This window comes from Schistocerca piceifrons, chromosome 1 (assembly GCF_021461385.2).
Source record: "Schistocerca piceifrons isolate TAMUIC-IGC-003096 chromosome 1, iqSchPice1.1, whole genome shotgun sequence".
NCBI lineage: Eukaryota > Metazoa > Arthropoda > Insecta > Orthoptera > Acrididae > Schistocerca > Schistocerca piceifrons.
Genome location: NC_060138.1, coordinates 751794679 through 751814176, shown reverse-complemented (window position 1 = coordinate 751814176; position 19498 = coordinate 751794679).

Below are 19498 nucleotides of genomic sequence, written 5' to 3'. Positions count from 1 at the left end.
ATACATGGAAGAAGCCTGGAGATACTGACAGGTTTCAGATAGATTATATAATGGTAAGACAGAGATTTAGGAACCAGATTTTAAATTTTAAGACATTTCCAGTTGCAGATGTGTACTCTGACCACAATCTATTGGTTATGAACTGTAGATTAAAACTGAAGAAACTGCAAAAAGGTGGGAATTTAAGGACATGGGACCTGGATAAACTGACTAAACCAGAGGCTGTACGTAGTTCAGGGAGAGCATAAGGGAAAAATTGACAGGAATGGGGGAAAGAAATACAGTAGAAGAAGAACAGGTAACTTTGAGGGATGAAGTAGTGAAGGCAGCTGAAGATCAAGTAGGTAAAAAGACGAGGGCTAGTAGAAATTCTTGGGTGACAGAAGAAATATTGAATTTAATTGATGAAAGGAGAAAATATAAAAATGCAGTAAATGAAGCAGGCAAAAAGGAATACAAACGTCTCAAAAATGAGATCGACAGGAAGTGCAAAATCGTTAAGCAGGGATGGCTAGAGGACAAATGTAAGGATGTAGAGGCTTATCTCACTAGGGGTAAGATAGATACTGCCTACAGGAAAATTAAAGAGACCTTTGGAAAAAAGAGAGCCACTTGTATGAATATCAAGAGCTCAGATGGAAACCCAGTTCTAAGCAAAGAAGGGAAAGCGTAAAGGTGGAAGGAGTATATAGAGGGTCTATACAAAGGCGAGGTACTTGAGGGCAATATTATGGAAATGGAGGAGGATGTACATGAAGATGAAGTGGGAGATATTAAACTGCGCGAAGAGTTTGACAGAGCACTGAAAGACCTGAGTAGACAACATTCCATTAGAACTACTGACAGCCTTAGGAGAGCCAGTCCTGACAAAACTCTACCATCTGATGAGCAAGATATATGAGACAGGCGGCATACCCTCAGACTTCAATAAGAATATAATAATTCCAATCCCAAAGAAAGCAGGTGTTGACAGATGTGAAAATTACCGAACTATCGGTTTAATAAGTCACGGCTGCAAAATACTAACGCGAATTCTTTACAGACGAATGGAAAAACTGATAGAAGCCGACCTCGGGGAAGATCAGTTTGGATACCATAGAAATATTGGAACACGTGAGGCAATACTGACCCTACGACTTATTTTAGAAGCTAGATTAAGAAAAGGCAAATCTACGTTTCTAGCATTTGTAGACTTCAAGAAAGCTTTTGACAATGTTGATTGGAATACTCTCTTTCAAATTCTGAAGGTGGCAGGGGTAAAATACAGGGAGCGAAAGGCTATTTACAATTTGTACAGAAACCAGAAGGCAGTTATAAGAGTCGAGGGACATGAAAGGGAAGCAGTGGTTGGGAAGGGAGTGAGACAGGGTTGTAGCCTCTCCCCGATGTTGTTCAATCTGTATATTGAGCAAGCAGTAAAGGAAACAAAAGAAAAATTCGGAGTAGGTATTAAAATCCATGGTGAAGAAATAAAAACTTTGAGGTTCGCCGATGACATTGTAATTCTGTCAGAGACAGCAAAGGACTTGGAAGAGCAGTTGAACGGAATGGACAGTGTCTTGAAAGGAGGATATAAGATAAACATCAACAAAAGCAAAAGTAGGATAATTGAATGTAGTCGAGTTAACTCGGGTGATGCTGAGGGAAATAGATTAGGAAACGAGACACTTAAAGTAGTAAAGATGTTCTGCTATTTGGGGAGCAAAATAACTGATGATGGTCGAAGTAGAGAGGATATAAAATGTAGACTGGCAAGGGCAAGGAAAGCGTTTCTGAAGAAGAGAAATTTGTTGACACCGAGTATAGATTTAAGTGTCAGGAAGTCGTTTCTGAAAGTATTTGTATGGAGTGTAGCCATGTATGGAAGTGAAACAAGGACGATAAATAGTTCGGATAAGAGAAGAATAGAAGCTTTCGAAATGTGGTGCTACAGAAGAATGCTGAAGATTAGATGGGTAGATCACATAACTAATGAGGAGGTACTGAATAGAATTGGGGAGAAGAGGAGTTTGTGGGACAACTTGACTAGATGAAGGGATCGGTTGGTAGGGCATACTCTGAGGCATCAAGGGATCACCGATTTAGTAATGGAGGGCAGCGTGGAGGGTAAAAATCGTGGAGGGAGATGAAGAGATGAATACACTAAGCATATTCAGAAGGATGTAGGCTGCAGTACGTACTGGGAGATGAAGCAGCTTTCACAGGATAGAGTAGCATGGAGAGCTGCATAAAACCAGTCTCAGGACTGAAGACCACAACAACAACAACAACAACAACAGAGAAAATTTATGGGTATCCCTGGAGAGAAAGGGAGCTGGAAAACAAACAACTGAATTTTTTCAAGCAATTAATGACAAAAGTTTCAGCTTTGCCCATACACAAGTTGAAAGAATTCGTTTAGGAGTGTTCAGGGTTGAGACAAGTAAGTGTGGTGGTCACATGATTATTTATAATACTGACGGGTGAAATTATGAATGAAACAAAATGAGTTGATAGAGGAATGGAGATGAAGTCACTCCTATTTGCTGATGACTTTCTGGTGTGGGAACCAACATTAAGGATGTATAAGAACAATTAGATATATTAAATGAAACATTAGAGAAATATTGAATGAAATACGTTGCGGAGAAAAGAAAGAATATTGTCTTAACCAGAGGGGACAGAGCAGGCAAGGGACAAATTAATATTAAAGGACAGGATATCTAAACTGTGGATAACTTTAAATATCTAGCGAGTAATATAATGGAGAATGCAAGAATGGAGGCAGCTAAAAGATCCAACAGAGAGAAGCATTTAACTAGTATGTGAAGAGCTAAAAGAGGTGCCAATGAAGTACAAGGAATTGCTGTACAAGACGTACGTTGTAAACATGCTGTCATATTGATAGGAAACGTGCGCAATGTCAAGAAGAAAAAGGGTAGAATCAGCCTGTGGGATCAAATTCCTAAAAAGAATGTTAGGGAAAACGAGAAAAGGCAGAGTGAGAAATGAAGATGTTAAGAACTAAAATGGAGTAGCAAAGCTGAATGAGAGAATTGAGAACAAGTTATAATGGTTTGGGCGTGTAAAGAGAATGGAAGATGGAAGAATACCAAAAAGAATCTTGGAAGCCAAGTTTGAGGTCCCAACCCGGCCTGATGCTTGATAAAGGGGAAATGAAGATGACGATGATCTACATCGTATGTTTGTTGCACTAAAAGTATCTACGCAACGGTGAAATTGTTGGCGGTATGCGGTGTGCCTTTTTTGGAAGGGAAACTGGTCCATTCACTCACGATTTTTGCTGTTGACAACAGTAGTGTCCACTTTACTCTTCACACGGAAGCTTGCATTCAGGCCTACTCCGTTCCGTGTTGGCTTCATTTTTCTGACACTGTTATTTGTACATGGATAGTGGTACGCAGCAGTCCGGATAGGTTTCCTGGTGGAGAGCTGGCAAACAGGCACGTACGTCTACTGAATGCAATGAAAAGCAGCACAACGACTCTACACCGAGCTGTTTAAACAATGACAGCAACTGCATCACAGTAGTTTCGCAACAGCGTTATTTATTAGTTTTGTGTTGTAGTTTTGGTGATTACATAATTACTGGCTTTTTCACTGTCGTGAAAACATCTTCACAGAAACTAAGGAAATTGGGATAACAAATGGCATCATAATTACGTTATTACACTGAAGTGGAAGTCGCAGGAGATCGATGTGCTCATATACAGATAACGGTAATATCGCATTTACAAGATACAAAAGAGCAGTGCATTGGCGGAGCTGTCACTTGTACTTAGGTGATTCAGGTGGAAAGGTGTTCGACTTGAACAGGGAATGGTAGTTTGAGCTACACGCATGGGACATTCCATTTCGGAAACCGTTAGGGCATTCAGAATTCCCAGATGCACAGAGTCAAGAATGTGCCGAAAATACCAAATTTCAGGCATTACTACTCACCATGGACAACGCAGTGGCCGAGGGCCTTCACGTAACGACAGAGAGAAGCGGCGTTTGTGTACAGTTGTAAGTGCTAACAGGCAATCAACACTGTGTGAAAAACCTACAGAAATCAATGTGGGGCGTACGGTGCAGGTACCCCTAGTATAGTGCTGGGAAATGTGGCGTTAATGGGATATGGCAGCAGACGACGGATGCGAGTTCCTTTGCTAAGAGCACAACATCGCTTGCAACGCCTCTCCTGGGCTCGTGACCATATCGGTTGGACTCTAGACGACTGGAAAACCGTGGCCTGGTCAGATGAGTCCCCTTTTCACTTGGTAAGCGTTGATGCCAGTGCTCTAGAGTGCCACAGACTCCACGAGGCCATGAACCCAAATTTGACTTCGTAAGTAATAGAACCCAGTACGTTGTCCTCGATGGTGAGTGTTCATCAGAGGTGAGGGTATCATCTGGAGTGCCCCAGGGAAGTGTGGTAGGTCCACTGTTGTTTTCTATCTACATAAATGATCTTTTGGATAGGGTGGATAGCTATGTGCAGCTGTTCGCTGATGATGCTGTGGTGTACGGGAAGGTGTCGTCGTTGAGTGACTGTAGGAGGATACAAGATTACTTGGACAGGATTTGAGATTGGTGTAGAATGACAGCTAAGTCAAAATATAGATAAATGTAAATTAATGCAGATGAATAAGTAGTGTAGCGCTTGACACAGTCACGTCGATTAAATATTTGGGCGTAACATTGCAGAGCGATATGAAGTGGGACAAGCATGTAATGGCAGTTGTGGGGAGGCGGATAGTCGTCTTCGGTTCATTGGTAGAATTTTGGGAAGATGTGGTTCATCTGTAAAGGAGACCGCTTATAGAACGCTGGTGCGACCTATTCTTGAGTACTGCTCGAGCGTTTGGGATCCCTATCAGGTCGGATTGAGGGAGGACATAGAAGCAATTCAGAGGCGGGCTGCTAGATTTGTTACTGATAGGTTTGATCATCACGCGAGTGTTACGGAAATGCTTCAGGAACTCGGGTGGGAGTCTCTAGAGGAAAGGAGGCGTTCTTTTCGTGAATCGCAACTGAGGAAATTTAGAGAACTGCAGTACAATTTTACTGCCGCCAACTTACATTTCGCGGAAAGACCACAAAGATAAGAGAAGAGAGATTAGGGCTCGTACAGAGGCATATAGGCAGTCATTTTTCCCTCGTTCTGTTTGGGAGTGGAACAGGGAGAGAAGATGCTAGTTGTGGTACGAGGTACCCTCCGCCACGCACCGTATGGTGAATTGCCGGATATGTATGTAGATGTAGATGTTGTTGAAAAGTCACTGTGCAAGGTTGTTGTGGCTCCATAATTGTGTGGGCTGTGGTTACATCGAATGGACTTGACCCTCTGGCCCAACAACAGATCACTGACTAGAATTGGTTATTTTCGGCTACAGGCAGACCATTTTCAGCCATTAATAGATTTCATGTTCCCAAACAACGATGGATTTTCTATGGATGACAATGTGCCGTGTCACCATGGCACAGTTATTCACCACTGGTTTGAAGAACATTCTGAAAAACTTGAGCGAATGATTTGGCCACCCGGATCTCCCGATATGAATCCCATCAAACGTTTATGGTACTCGCAATTATGGACAGCTTTGGAGGCAATGGGGGTTGGGTTGTTTGGGGAAGGAGACCAGACAGCGAGGTCATCGTTCTCATTGAATTAGGCAAAGAAGGGGAAGGAAGTCGGCCGTGCCCTTTCGAAGGAACCATCCCGGCATTTGCCTGGAGTGATTTAGGGAAATCACGGAAAACCTAAATCAGGATGGCCGGACGCTGGATTGAACCGTCGTCCTCCCGAGTGCGAGTCCAGTGTCTAACCACTGCGTTGGAGGCAATGGCTCAATATTTCTGTAGGGGACTTGAAATGATTTGTTGAGTCCATGGCACGTCAAGTTGCACTACGCCAGGCAAAAGGGGATATCCCATTATTCTTGTCACCTCAGTGTATAGAGGTTGAGTTGTCTCTGGCTGTTTTCGAGTTCCGTTGTAGGCGTCCAATTAAAAAAGATGCGATCGGGCGTTCCCGTATGGCCATAGGTATCGTCCTCTTTCGTGCTTAATCCGTAATTAGACGTAGGCTGTGTACATTTTTCTATTACCATTTTCATGTTTTGCGGTCTCGATAATCTTAATAGTGTTTCTGACCTCAATTACTTCTCATTTGCCTTAGGTGGTTTCCTGGCGACAGAAACAGACTTCAGATGACGAGAGACCCTGCCATTTTGCACGCTTCAAAGCAGCAGAGGCTATTACCTTTTGTTCCTGTCGCTTTCTTAATTTGAAAACCCGTCTTCATTTTAGTTCTTTGTATTATGTAGAACGAAGTTTCAAATTAAAATATGACTTTAGTGTTACGCTATAAATCAAGTCACACACGTTAATTATGAGCAAGGTCGTCTCGATGTCTATAAACGAAATAACGACTCCAAAGTCTTTTCAGTATGTCGCAGCTGCTTGAATTACACTGTCCTTCAGGGAGCGAACCTCCCCAGCAGAGCCCCCGGTCACCAGACGTGACAACTAATTTGGAATTTCACGGAACCAGCCCGGCAGGGTCCGCTTGCTGCCAGCGATACGGCCGCCCGGCGACTTGTCCCTGCGCCACGATACACGCATGACCTGGCCTCCAACGCGGGTTATGCTAACGTCCGTCTGGTGGCAACACCCAACAGGTTTCTATCCCTCGTTTGAATGTACAGCTGGCGAACGGAAACAGGACATACGAAAGTTACTGCATTCGTCATCAATCAATCAGCAGAACACTACATGACATTCTCACTGGCTGACATAAACTGAAGCAGTCAAAAGGTGAGAAGGGAACGACATTAAAAGGCACTGGTTGAGAGGGTATGTGATGTTATTTCAGTGATTATAAAATCGAATCAAATTTACAAGAACTCAGCAGTATTGCCAATTGTTCTGTATAACGTTGCACCACTCATGGCCTGGATGCATAAACTCATTCGGTTGGGAAGAGTGTCCTCTCCTGAGAGAAACTGGCCCAAAACTGTTGTAACTGACGCCTGATATCCTGGAAACTGGCGACTGGGACCGAGTTCACATCAGAATTTGATTTTTATAATTTTGTGGTAAGGTCTTATGGGACCAAACTGCTGAGGTCATCGCTCCCTAAGCTTACACACTACTTAATCTAACTTACACTAACTTACGCAAAGGACAACACATACACCCATGCCCGAGGGAGGACTCGAACCTCCGACGGGGGCAGTTGCCCGGACCGTGACAAGACGTCCCAGACCACGCGGCTACCCCGCGCGGCGGAGTTCAAATGGTTCAAATGGTTCAAATGGCTCTGATCACTATGGGACTCAACTGCTGAGGTCATTAGTCCCCTAGAACTTAGAACTAGTTAAACCTAACTAACCTAAAGACATCACAAACATCCATGCCCGAGGCAGGATTCGAACCTGCGACCGTAGCGATCTTGCGGTTCCAGACTGCAGCGCCTTTAACCGCACGGCCACTTCGGCCGGCGGCGGAGTTCACATCAAAGATGTTGCCACACATGTTCTACAGGGGACTGATATGGAGATTCTGCTTGCCATGGATTACCTTTACATCACGCAGACAGTTCGTAGAGACAAAAGCCATGTGTCGATGAGCACTGTACTGTTGTAGAATGGCACCACAATATTATCCCATGGGGATACAGGATGTCCATAACTTACTGTTATGCTGGAGCCAAGGTAGCCCCTGAGGGCCGGCAACCCATATTACACCACAGAGGACGAGGTTGTTTACGTCCAAGGCGTACCAAAAGCACCGTGGTAAACACTGGCTATTTACATACAAGATAATGGAAAAAGACATTCCGAGCACTACTTCCTGCAGGGAGAGCTCGAGCCACGGCCTGCAAGAAGTATCACTGCGCCAAAACCCGATTCGCTGGAAACAGCTATTTAAGGGCTAAAGCCAGCCTTGAAGTTCAGTTCACCCCGGATGCCGACATCGTGGACTTCGACCGCTGAAAGATTACGTCTTCGTCTCTGAATTGGACTTTTACTAGTATGTGTGTGTGTGTGTGTGTGTGTGTGTGTGTGTGTGTGTGTGTGTCTGTGTTACCACGAACATTTGTGGAAAATTAGAAGTGAACTTTCGTTTGCCTCAATTACGAGACTTGTACTGGAATCGTTATCTTTCTTTTGTTGTTCAGTCATCAACCTTGTAAACTTACATAAATAAAAGTTGTGTTTGTGAAAAATTGCGAATTTTCAGTCAGAACACATACCAATGTGCCAGCAGAGTTTTTCCAGTCAATACCATCTGTACCCTCAGGTCTTACGTGACGGCTCCACACATCAGAATGCAAGGAGTTAACACCGCTGTACCTCTCCAAAACAATGTAAGAATGAGACCTCTCCCATGTCGCTGTCATACTGCCGCGCGCGATTAGCCGAGCGGTTTGAGGCGCTGCAGTCATGGACTGTGCGGCTGGTCCTGGCGGAGGTTCGAGTCCTCCCTCGGGCATGGGTGTGTGTGTTTGTCCTTAGGATAATTTAGGTTAAGTAGTGTGTAAGCTTAGGGAATGATGACCTTAGCAGTTAAGTCCCATAAGATTTCACACACATTTGAACACATTTGCTGTCATACTTACTGACGATCGTCATCTGGCTTAGTGAACATCGACGATTGCTCACTGAGTACAATTCGACGCCGTTCATCAGCAAGTCATGCTTCCTGCACACGGCGCCACTCGAAAAGCAGCCTTTTGTCTTGTGTTAACGGCAGCCTGCACCTGCGACGGTAATTCCCTAGTCGGGCTGCTACAGTCACCGGTAAGAGGACACAGAGTTGCAGACAGCCCATTACTTTTTCTGGAATGGCACTCGCAGAAGTGAAGGGTTTACGATTTTATGAAATCTGTAGCTATGATACATATTATGTAAATTGGAGGTCTGGGGGAGAAAGGAAAGGAAGGGGACTTTATGCGGAATGAGTGGTGACGAATGAAAAAGTGTCCCGATGCAGCTGATATCATCAGTTCCTTCCCGTTCTTTTGATTTCTCCCCGCTCCACTTCCAACTTACATAACGTGTATCACATGTATCGGACATGTCCGAAAGGACAGACAGTATGGATTCATGTCATCGATTCACCTCGGTGAGCAATGAATCCACGGCCTTCAGTGCAGACGCACGTTTACGTTCGACCTCCAGCGGGAATGTAGATTAGGGAGCATGGAGAGCATGGGCGGAGATTGCGGGTAGGTGGCGCTAGACGAGAGTGTAGCTCAGCCTGGGAGCGTCCCGAGATAGTCCGCGCATTTACGGTAAACACTGTGATCATATAGATCTTAAATTAAATTTTCTCTGAGACATTTTAAGTCCCTAATTTATCTACGATAACTTTGGAATCTGAAGAAGCGAATTAAAATTTATGCTGCGGCCGGGACTCGAACCCAGGTCTTCTTGCTTACTAGGCAGATAGACAGATCATTACACACCACAGCATTATGGTCAACATAGCTGCACGAACTACCCAACTCAAATACCCTCCCCAACACTTGGGTAGTTCATGCAGGTGCGTAGACCAAAATGCTGTGGTGGGGTAATGGTCAGCAAATCTGCCTAGTAGGCAAGAAAACCTGGGTTCGAGTCCCGGCCGCAGCACAAATTTTAATTCACTTATTCAGCTTCCAACGTTATCGTAGATAAATACTGTGTCCGGGAGGGGCAGTGGCCCACCTATCTTCCCAGTACTTAGGAGATTCCAGGTTAGAGTTCCTGTCCGGCACATATTTTCACTCGTCGCCGCTGATTCTGCATAAAGGTCACGATGCAGCTATCATTACTTAATTCCTTTTCCTGTCTCCCCCCTGCACCTTCAATTTCCATAAAGGTTACGATTTGTTTAGTGTACAAAACAACAGTCCTTCCTTATGTTGGTCGGACGAGGTCGAGCGAAACCTGAGACGAGAATGCCTACGCTCACGTTCCCTTTCAGTCCAACTGTCGCATCGAAAGTCTCCACAAATCTGGATATTTCTCTACTCGACCAGCCAGACAAATTGGTACCCGCAAGGACACTCCTTTCAAACTCTGTTAAGTGCTGAGAACGCTATCTCACACCTGTACGTCTCATCTACGTGTCCATCATAGTGATCATTCGACATCTGACACTGTCCGTGTCCTTTATGTATCCCGCCAGGCGTTGTTGCAACACTAAACAGGAACAACATTAATGCACTCTTGTGGCCGTTCTACCTGTCACAGAGGATTTCAACTCCAATCATTTACACATCCACCGATAGTGTGTATGTATTCGAAGTTACATTAACATCCGACCATGTCTTCTGGGTGCTTCACTTTGTTTTCTGACAGTGTAATTATGACTAGTTTATCCCGTTTTTATGTGACTAAAGCTAATTTTGTAAAAATACTAGTTCCTACAAAATCAGCGAGAGCATTCAACTCGTTCATACGAATGGTAGCTCGCATTGTAATTTTTCAGTGCCTTAGTGATATGTGCAACACCCAACGTCCGCAAGTTTTCGCAGCGATAGAAAACACTTGACTCGCCTTATTATAATATGAGCATCTTTGTATCAACAATACATACGAAGATATGTGTGCAGCAGGCTTAAGGAGGTAATTGTCACTACCATACCTATCTCTTTTTCACCTAGAATGATGTTGCTCCCTCTTCCCCCTACACTAACATCATGCCTATTATGTTCCAGCATATGGACTTACTTCTAAGACCTCGCGCGGAGTGTTTCAAGTCTTTGTTTTTCCCTGCTCTATCTCGGTATGGAACGGTAAAGAAATAGTCTTAAAATTGTTCAAAGATCCCTCTGCCACGCACTTAAGTGTGAACTGCAGAGTAGACTTGTACATCAGTGGTTGTTAGTATGTTTTGAGTTTTGTAGTGGAGCTGACAAATCTGTTCTGTGACCATTTATAACCGAGTTCGACGACCGGCGGCAGCTGCACCCAATGGCGCGTTGATTTTCGCGGCCTTCTTCCGTATAGGGTCGCGAGACCCCCGAACCTATCACTGTTGTGTTGGAGTCCAGGCAGCTGAAGAACACTAGACCAGTCGAAAAAATTTGCGTAACATTAACATCCCCTCGGCTAGAAACTTGAAAACATGCAATCAAGCAAGCACGCCGAGATATCCTCCGATACTACGTAACTTCAGAGTTAATTCCTAGAATGAAATATACAGGGTGCTCCATTGATCGTGTCCTGGCCAAATATCTCACGAAATAAGCGTCAAACGAAAAAACTACAAAGAACGAAACTTGTCTAGCTTGAAAGTTCAAAGGCTCTGAGCACTATGGGACTCAACTGCTGTGGTCATCAGTCCTCTAGAACTTAGAACTACTTAAACCTAACTAACCTAAGGACATCACACACACCCATGCCCGAGGCAGGATTCGAACCTGCGACCGTAGCAGCAGCGTGGCTCCGGACTGGAGCGCCTAGAACCGCACGGCCACCCCGGCCGGCTAGCTTGAAGGGGGAAACGAGATGGCGCTATGGTTGGCCCGTCAGATGGCGCTGCCATAGGTCAAACGGATATCAACTACGTTTTTTTTTTTAAAATAGGTACCGCCATTTTTATTAAATATTCGTGTAGTACATACAGAAATATGAATGTTTTAGTTGGACCACTTTTTTCGCTTTGTGATAGATGGCGCTATAATAGTCAAAAACATATGGCTCGCAATTTTAGACGAACAGTTGGTAACAGGTAGGTTTTTTAAATTAAAATACAGAACGTAGGTACGTTTGAACATTTTATTTCGGTTGTTCCAATGGGATACGTGCACCTTTGTGAACTTATCATTTCTGAGAACGCATGCTGTTACAGCATGATTACTTGTAAATACAACATTAATGCAATAAATGCTCAAAATGATGTCCGTCAACCTCAAAGCATTTGGCAATACGTGTAACGACATTCCTCTCAACGGCGAGTAGTTCGCCTTCCGTAATGTTCGCACATACATTGATAATGCTCTGACGCGTGTTGTCAAGCGTTGTCGGTGGATCACGATTGCAAATATCCTTCAACTTTCCCCACAGAAAGAAATCCGAGGACGTCAGATCCGGTGAACGTGCGGGCCATGGTATGGTGCTTCGACAACCAATCCACTGTCATGAAATATGCTATTCAATACCGCTTCAACCGCACGCGAGCTATGTGCCGGACATCCATCATGTTGGAAGTACATCGCCATTCCGTCATGCAGTGAAACATCTTGTAGTAACATCGGTTGAACATCACGTAGGAAATCAGCATACATTGCACCATTTAGATTACCATCGATAAAATGGGGACCAATTATCCTTCCTCCCGTAATGCCGCACCATACATTAACCCGCCAAGGTCGCTGATGTTCCACATGTCGCAGTCATCGTGGATTTTCCGTTGCCCAATAGTGCATATTATGCCGGTTTGCGTTACCGCTGTAGGTGAATAACGCTTCGTCACTAAATAGAACGCGTGCAAAAAATCTGTCATTGTCCCGTAATTTCTCTTGTGGCCAGTGGCAGAACTGTACACGACGTTCAAAGTCGTCGCCATGCAATTCCTGGTGCATAGAAATATGGTACGGGTGCAATCGATGTTGATGTAACATTCTCAACACTGATGTTTTTGAGATTCCCGATTCTCGCGCAGTTTGTCTGCTACTGATGTGCGGATTGGCAGCGACGGCAGCTAAAACACCTACTTGGGCATCATTATTTGTTGCAGGTCGTGGGTGACGTTTCACATGTGGCTGAACACTTCCTGTTTCCTTAAATAACGTAACTATCCGCCGAACGGTCCGGACACTTGGATGATGTCGTCCACGATACCGAGCAGCATACATAGCACACGCTCGTTGGGCATTTTGATCACAATAGCCATACATCAACACGATATCGACCTTTTCCGCTATTGGTAAACGGTCCATTTTAACACGGTTAATGTATCACGAAGCAAATACCGTCCGCACTGGCGGAATGTTACGTCATACCACGTACTTATACGTTTGTGACTATTACAGTGCCATATATGACAAAGCGAAAAAAGTGGTCCAACTAGAACATTCATATTTCTTTACGTACTACACGAATATGTAATAAAAATGGGGATTCCCTTTTAAAAAAACGCAGTTGACATCCGTTTGACCTATGGCAGCGCCATCTAGCGGGCCAACCATAGCGCCATCTGGTTTGCCCCTTCAAGCTAGACGAGTTTCGTTCTTTGTAGTTTTTTCGGTTGACATTTAGTGAGATATTTGGCCCGGTCACTATCAGTGGACCACCCTGTACATTTGTCCATCATTCACAGCGACACCAAATATTAAAAAATGGGAAGATTACGGCATAACGCACCGTCGACGATGTCGGCATTAGAGATGGAGTGCGTAAGCGCCATTTCAGCTGTCTCCTTAACCCATTAATAGACTCATACAAAAATAGATTTCTATTGCGGGAGTGCAAATCCAGCGTGTCAATCACTGTGTCATATCTCGTTCGTGAGCGAGAGAGTCGTAGATAGAGAATATATGACAGATTCTTAAGAAAGTCTGTTCTTATCGAATAGATATCAGGAGGTACTTGACGTAATGAAATGAAATGAGCGTATGGCATTGTTGGCCGTGAGGCCCCGTTCTGTTGAGGTCGGCCGCCGTATTGCAAGTCCTTCTTAGATGACGCCACTTCGGCGATTTGCGAGTCAATGATGATGAAAATGGTAATGGACACACAACACCCAGTCCTCTGCCGGGAATCGAACCCGGGCGGTAACGCTACGCTACGGGGGCACACGGTACTTGAAGTAATTGATGATGTTCAGTAAGACAAATGCAAACAAATTTCTCAAGTATCAGTTCAATCATTTTTTTTTCGGCTGAATCTCCCGCAAGAAACTGCAATAAAATATGTTCGGACAGTTCAGAAACGAGTGCGAAACTTGGAGATGCCGTAGCATCGCTTCAAGGTCACTAGCGGCCGCTAAACGGACCCCACGCAATCGAAACGATGCATGCGGCGAGAAGACGTACTACGCGACGATTGGTACCACTGAGTCAAGTGTAACGTTTGTTCTGATATTTAAATCTACAATTTCTTCTTTCTCGAAAGCCTTAAGTCCGTTTGTTAATTTTAATTGCTGTTTTTCTCATTTGTGACTACAATTTTTGAATCAGTCAAATTGAATTTGTGCGTAATAAGTGTAGTTTTTGCTAGATTTATGTCCAATTTTACTTTGTGTGTTATTAGGGTGTTGCCACTAGAGATCCTGAACTGGTATAAAACCGGCACATAATGCACGACTTGTTTGTCAGTTCGACAGCACAGAAAGTCTCATTTTTATTTCTGTTTGGTCCTTTACAGGTCGATTTCAAGGTCGGGATTTTCTTGAAAAATCTTTTTTGACCATACATTCGGTTCATGTGGGTGAGTCACAGTCTGAACCACAACTCTCGCTTTTATAATAGTTAATCAGAATTTCACCTTTGCCCAAGGAAAGCAATTGCAGAAGAATTTAAGCTTTCCGACTTGAAACAACCAAATATCGCAGCAGCCTCGCAGCCTGAGAGATCTGCCGAGTGACTCTCAGACTGTGAGAGATACCAAGCTTTTATAAATTGTTTAAACTTTCTGGCCTTTCAGTGAGTCAGCCTCAGGATCATTCACATGCGTCATCATCATCTAGTAACACATCTTTGGAAAATGATTCCTCCCACCCATACTTCTCCTCGGCTTATTTCCAACTTAAACGATTGTGTAAAATAACTGCGCTCTGATAAAGTCTCTAACCTTTAAGCGAACCTATCAGATTTTGTCCACAGTATTTAGTTTACATTTCGAATCTCCCCTACAGCTAATTTTAGGTAAATGAGGGAAACCCACTCCCATTAGATCCAGCCACCACTCGAAGGAACACCTATGCTTTACGATGCTCGCGAAGGAAGCACTTGACGCGGCCTGTTGCGCCGCTAACACCTGTAGTACGTAAGCAATCTGGTGCAAATGTGGCGCGTCGCGGGACACAACGAGTAGTGGGGCGATCCAGTGCGAGGCCGTGCGACGTCCTACGTTTGCAGCGCAGCCACGTTACACGAATTGTCGATGAAGCCCTCGAGTGTACGGGCCAATTTTAAGAAAACTGTTAAGTGAAAACAATTTAATCGTTTCCCATCGTACAGCTTGATATCTTTTCTCGAGAAAAGGACTGAGTTTCTTTTCATTATTCATCATAGTTACTGTGCTGCGCCACATGAAGTAAATCATTGCACGAAATTTTAAGGGTTTGTGGAGGTAAGAACGCATTGCGTAGACTTGGCATATAATTCATTTTAAGTGATACTTGCTGTGTGTGAAATTTAGCGAACATATCTAAACTCTATTTAAAGTTCCATTCTGGAGGGTCGCATGGGATAAGCCCAGTTCTGTCCACGCACAACGTGAATCGAGTGATCGTAACACCGTAATATTTTATGAAGGGTTCCAGATATCGAAATGACGATACTTGCAAATGGTAGCAGGCAAAGATGTGTCTATTTTCCCACATGATTAATATTTACAACTTTTCCTCTATCGAGATATGGGAGTAACTATGGTATTTTTCGATGGAGCGGCTTTCTTTAACACTGTTTAATATCTGATGAAAGAAGAATACTGTGGCACTTTACATGTTGATATTTGCTCTAGTTTGTGTGGACTACTTAACTTTAATGGGAACCTGTTTGTAATTACAACACAACATGTAATTGCTTGGTAACTAAGTGTTTTAATTATTTCAGTCTGCAATGAGGCCTTTTGCGTATTTAAACTTACAATCTTTAGGATGCTTTATAGCTACGTGTAATGATATCAGCACGCGAATCAGTCTCTACAGCAGTGCCACTGAAATTGTCTTTAGACGGAGATACCTGATACTTCTTCATTTTCTTTTATCCCCTGATGCCAAGTACCAGGTATTATGGCCTATCACCATTTTCAGAATACAGACGCCCCGTAGAACAGCACAACAATTCCCACAAGTCGAAGACTGAACAGTAGTTATGTAGGGACACAATGTCAGATTTTGATCAGACATCTGTATCTGTACTCTGCAAAACAAAGTGAAGTGAATGGCGGAACTTAACGTCTCATTGTGCCAGTTATTAGGGCTTTTCTTCGTTCCGCTCACGTATTTTGTGCAAGGGAGCTTTATCTGCTTATCAAAATGGCCTGCAGTCACTTACAGGGCGATGAATATAATATAAAACTATTTTTAATTATAGTCTGCCTTGGGCATGTATGTTGATTTAACATATAATATAAAGTATACTAGATGTCACATATTACGTGTGAAGTGGACGCCGCGTGGAGTGACCGCGCGGTTAGAGGCGCCATTACACGGATTGCGCGGCCCCTCCTGCCGCAGGTCAGAGTCCTCCCTCGGGCATGGGTGTGTGTGTTCTTCTTAGCATAAGTTAGTTTAAGTACCGTGCAAGTCTAGGGACCGATGACCTCAGCAGTTTGGTCCCTTTTTGGACATTTTTGAACATGTGAAGTGGACACATTAGAGCTAATTATGGCCCTTCACAACTGCTAGTCAGTCTTCGATCAGTGGGAATGCTTATATAGTACGCTGTTTTGTTCTGCAGCACATATAAATTCTGAATATCTGGACATAATACATGGTTTATCAGAGGATGAAAGAAAATGAAGTAGAGTATCAGCCATCTCTGTATAAAGACCATTTCACTAGTATTGCTGAGAGACTAGTTACAAGCTTATATCATTACATGTAGTTATAAAGCATACTAAATTTGTAAATAAACAGAAGGGTTTGATGTAAACTGAAATAACTAAAACGTGTAGCTACCTAATGATTCCATCTTTTGACATAACAACAAAGAGGTTTCAATCAAATCTAAGTGGTCTACATAGAACATCGTAAATATTAATGAGTGCAGTGCTGCAATAGCCCCCTGTGACAAGATATTAAACCCTGTTAAAAATTATTATTAAAAGAAAGCGTTCCATCAAGAAACCTGTAGTTACTTCCATATTTCAGTAGCTAAAACTGTTGTGAATATTAATCATATAGCAAAATACCCACTTCTTTGTGTGTTATCATTTGCAAAAAGTCTCGTTCCGATATCTTGAACCACTTGCGCATGGGCAGAACTGGGCGCACCATGCGTGATCCTCTCATAGACATACAACCCAATATCTCAAAAATGAAGGTAGAGATTGTTCTACTCTCAACTACGGGTACAATTTCGATATGTTCATACACAGCAAAGTGTGACTAAAACGAATTATACGCGAAGTCCACGCAGAACGTTTTTACCTCTGCAAAATTTCGTGAAATGATTTCCTTAATTTCATGCAGCACAGCGACTATGACAAACAAGAATAAATTCACTCGTTTATCAAGCGAAGATATTAGTTTGTAAGATGCAAAAACATCAAAATCTTTCACCTAATAGTCGCCTTAAAGTCGGATGATAACATGATAAATATTTCATAGCGGCTGGCACGTCGGATCAAGCACCTCGCCGACACTACTTGTAACACGGCTCCACTCCACATGCAGGATGGAGTAATAGCGTTACACCGCTTCAAGTAGATCGCACGAATATTCGTGCTGTCTAGCGGCGCACTGCATTCGCAGCCGATCACTCACATATGATTATGTGAAATTAAACACCTTTCAGCCGTCTAGTTTCCAAACTTGTTTTATTCGGCTACGTGTTTCAGCTTCTGTGCTACATCATCTTCAGGTCCCTGACCGACTTGTAGCAAGATTCTGCATCGGTCCTGATCAGAGCAGGGGCCAGCAATACCGGTAGTCTATTGGTAGATTTTTGCTATAAAAAAAAAACCACACACACAGAACCGATGTAGAATCTTCCTACACGTCGGTCATGGACCTGAAGATGGCGTAGTAAAACGCTGAAACTGGTAACGAAATAAAATAAGTTTGGAAAATAGACGACTGAAAGGTGTTTAATTTGACATCCCGTAACGAATAGCAGAGTCCCGCAACCATCTCTAAAAAGATGGACATACAGAGACACGTATGATGAAGTGACAGTATAGTTCAACTACTGGCCACTGTTTGATTTTTTCGTGCAGTCGTGCAGGAAAATCAGAGTTCGCACGGAAAGACTAAAGTGCTAGTTTTTCTCGTGCGATATTGGAAAGTGGAGCGGTAAAGAAATAGTGTGAAAGTGGTTCGATGAACCCTCTGTCACAAACTTAACTATGAATTGCAGAGTAGTCATGTAGAGGTACGAGGGCTACCCAGAAAGTGATGCACCGCATTTGTTTCTTCAACAATTCTTTATTGAACGTAATGAGAATTATACACACGAAAGAATGGGTGTTTTGTCAACACACCCTATTTTTCAACGTAATTTTCATCCCGTTCTATGGCCTTCCTCCAGCGCGAAACAAGGGCGTGTGTGCCCTGTCGGTATCAATCCTTGTCCTGGTGGTGTTGCCAGTGCTTCACTGTGTGAATCACCTCCTCATCGTCCTCGAAACGTGTTCCTCGAATGGCATCCTTTAATGGCCCAAACAGGTGGAAGTCCGAGGGGGCTACGTCAGACGTATCAGGTATGGCAGCCGTGGATGTTCTGCCGGACCGCTGCAAATCGTGGAACTCCGCCGAACCGCCTTCTGATGGCCTCACCCTCCGTGCCCAGCGACTAACTACTTCTGTCGATAGCAGATGTCCCCTAAACTTTGCACAAGAGTTTGTGAATATTCCCCACAGTTTCTTTCTCTGTAGTGAGAAATTTAATGACGACACATTGGTTGTAACGCACACCACTAATAGACGCCGTTTTGAAACTGTCCTGCAGCTACGGTATCTATCAGAAATGACTGAAACTTCGCGTGCTCACTCATGAGACTTCAAATAATACATACGTAACATTTCGCATCCGTAGCATTGTTTTCGGTTGAGAAAAAAATACGGTGCATTACTTTCTGGGCAACCCTCGTAGATATGGTGGAGTTTGCTGTTCCCAAATGAATCAGTCTCGTGACATTCCCTTCTGGAGAGAAAATGGTAGCTTGTAAAATTACATGTGTATCGTGAAGAAAGATTATTTTCTAACTGATCTCGTGTGTGGGACATCATGTTGGTCAGGCATAAGGGGACTTGAATCTTCCTTGGTGGCCAGAGAAATGTTGTTGATGCAACACAACGCAACACAAACGAAATATTGTAGCCAAATGTGTGACATTTCACAGGTGCAGCTGCTTCAGAGTCTTCTTTACGGACGGTATTGCCCTCCATGGCAAGCTGCCAAGCTGAAGTTATCTGCCACAGGGACTGACCTGCCGCGTTTCCAAATCTCAATGGTTAGGGCGCACTGGGGTGAAGAACTTCAGCCGTCAGCCGGCGGCGACGCGACGGCTTGCAGATCTCGGTATAGGTAAACCGCCAGTTAGTAGAGAACGCGTCACATCATCAGTTGCAAACACGTCTAGCAGCTGTGAGTAGCCATTCTTCCTTCTACTCTTTACTTGTTCTAATG